General features: G+C 78.2%; 1 non-coding gene across 1 annotated transcript; it reads left to right on the forward strand.

Annotated features, from left to right (window-relative positions):
• Positions 1-2,118: 2,118 nt before the first annotated feature.
• LOC141955694 (5.8S ribosomal RNA) lies at positions 2,119-2,271 on the forward strand. Its single transcript, XR_012632703.1, has one exon. It is a non-coding gene; the product is annotated as a 5.8S ribosomal RNA (ribosomal RNA).
• Positions 2,272-2,500: the final 229 nt, after the last annotated feature.

Genomic DNA, 2,500 nt, shown 5'->3' on the forward strand with positions numbered 1-2,500 from the left:
GGGGGTGGCCGCCGGTGTGGTGGGGGCGCGTGGAGGCGGGAACCCCGGCCGGCCGAGCGGAAAGCCCCCGGCGCTCGGGCGCGCGCAGGAGAGGGAGAGGGGACCGGCGCGAGCCGTTGGCGGTGACGGGCTGGGCGCGGCCGGCGCCAGCCCGGCGAGAGGGGCGGCGGGCAGAGCAGGCCTCGCCGGGGTCGGGGGAGGCGTCTCCCCCGATCCTTCCTGCCCGCACTGTGGCGGGCTTGCTGCGGAGCAAGCCCGCCGGGGGGCCGGCCGGCCGCGTGCAGGGCCGAGGCCTCTGGGCGTTCCGGGCTCGGGTGCGTGGCGCCGGCCCTCGGGCCGGCGGGCGAGTTCCCGCGCCGGGCCGTGTCCCGCGCGCCAGCGGGCGGCCCGAGCCACGGCTCTCCTCCCGGGCGCAGCGCCGGGATACTGAGGGAAACCTCGGGCCCCGGGCCAGGAGGACGTGGTGGTGGTGGCGGATGTCGGGCGCGCCCCCGCGGGCGGACGCTCCCCCGATGGCGGCAGCGGGGGAGGCACCCCCGCGGGGCCCTTGAGGATGTTTCCCTCACCCCAGGGCCAGGTACCTAGCGTCCGCGCCTCCGCGGCCCTCCCTCGGCTGAGCCCGGGGGTCGAAGGCCGCGGAGCCGGGCGGAGGTTTAAAGACTCGGGCGGCTCGGTGCGACCCGCAGGGGCGGGCCCCGGCCGTGTGCGGCGGTTGAGCCTCCAGGGGCGGGAGTCGCTCTCGTGCAGGCCCTGGCCATGGCGGCCGCCGCCCACGCCGTGGGCTTTTTGTCCCCTCGGGCGGCCGCGCCGGGGAGGGGTGTCCCCCCTGCCCCCCCTTCTCCGCGGTCCGGTCTCGGCGGCGAGACCGGCGGCGTTCGGTCGGCCGCAGCCGGCCTGCCTCGCCCTCGAAACGCGAAGGGGAACCTCCCCCCCCCCCGGCGGGGAGCGCGGGCTCTCTCGCCGTCGGGGGCGATGGCGATTCCCCCACGGTCGGGGGTCTCGCCGGGCGGGGCGGCCTGCTCGGGCCGCCGCGTCTCCGTGGACGCGCAGCGGCGCGCTTGCGGCTTCGTGCTCCTTGCTTGCCACCCCCACCCCTTCCCGCCCCGGCTGAGGGGAGGGGCGGCGCAGCCCCCGGGCCCGAGCGGCGGCGGCGGCGCCGCCGCTCGGCGTGCCGGCCGGCGGTCGCTCGGTGGCCGGCCGCGTGGCCTGTCCCGTCCCGGGTCCTGCCCGTCGCTTCGCAGTCGCCTTTCCCGGTCTCGGTCAGGCGAGGCGGGTGGGCGGCCGAGGGGCGTTCCCCGTCCCGTTCTCCGCGCGGAAGCGGGGAGAGGGGGCGTCGCCTCCGGCTCAGCGGCGTCCGCCTTCTGCCTGGCGCGTGCCTGCGGAAGGGGCCGAGACGAGAAGCGGCGGCGGCGGCTCCGGGAGGGCAGCCGCGGCGGTGCGGTGGCCGGGCGGCGGTCGGGCGGAGCGCCGGGCGGCGGCGTCGCGTCGCCGTCTCGGGTTCCGGCGGTTGGCCGTCCGTCCCTGTCTCCGGTGTGGTGCGGCGGCGGCGCCGCGCGGGCGTTCCCGGCGTCGGGGCGAGAGCCGGGGTTTCGGGGCCACGGGGGCAAGGAGCCGGCTGTCGCAGCGCGCGGGCGCTGGGCGGCGCGGAGGCGCGCGCGGCGCGAGCGGGGCGCCCCCGCTGGTCGCCCGCGCGGCGGTCAGCGTCTGTGGTTTCCCCCCTCCGCGCGAGCGAGAGGCGGGTGCAGGTCCGGGCGCGCGGTCGGACGCGCCGCCGGCCCTCCGTGCGGAGGCCGGGCCGAGCCCGGGCGCCTGGGCCGCCTCCGAAGCGAGCAAGGTGCTTGTTGTTTCCCCAGGTCGGTCGGGAGCGCGGGCTCCCCGGGCCCTTGCCGTTCGGAGCTTGTTTCACCCTTCCCTTCCTTCCCTCCGTTGTGATGTCGGTACGGTCATCTGAGGCGAGGCGCGACCGTCGCCCGCCGGTCGTCGCGCGCCCCCTCCGCGCGTGCGGAGGGGGGCGGTCGGTCGGTCGGTGGGGCGGCGGTCCGTCGTCCGAGAAGGGGGCCGCTTCTGCGGAGCGGTCCCGGCCCCTCCGCGCGCGCGGGGCGGTGCCGAAAGGCAGACAACTCTTAGCGGTGGATCACTCGGCTCGTGCGTCGATGAAGAACGCAGCTAGCTGCGAGAATTAATGTGAATTGCAGGACACATTGATCATCGACACTTCGAACGCACTTGCGGCCCCGGGTTCCTCCCGGGGCTACGCCTGTCTGAGCGTCGCTTGACGATCAATCGCCGGCCGGTGCGCCGTCCCTCCCCGCCTCGCCTCGGCGGGCGGGCGGGCGGCGTCCGCGGCGGCGCGGCTGGGGTGCCTCGCAGGCCCGTCGGTGTCGGCCGAGGGCCTTCGTCCCCCTAAGTGGAGACTCGGGGAGCGCTCCGAAGCTCCCCGCTCCCGGAACGCCCGCTTGGCGGAGCCTCGTCCCGCCGGGGCCGGGCGGCCCGTTGGTTC

The sequence above is a fragment of the Athene noctua genome, unplaced genomic scaffold (assembly GCF_965140245.1).
Source record: "Athene noctua unplaced genomic scaffold, bAthNoc1.hap1.1 HAP1_HAP1_scaffold_400, whole genome shotgun sequence".
Taxonomy (NCBI): Eukaryota; Metazoa; Chordata; class Aves; order Strigiformes; family Strigidae; genus Athene; species Athene noctua.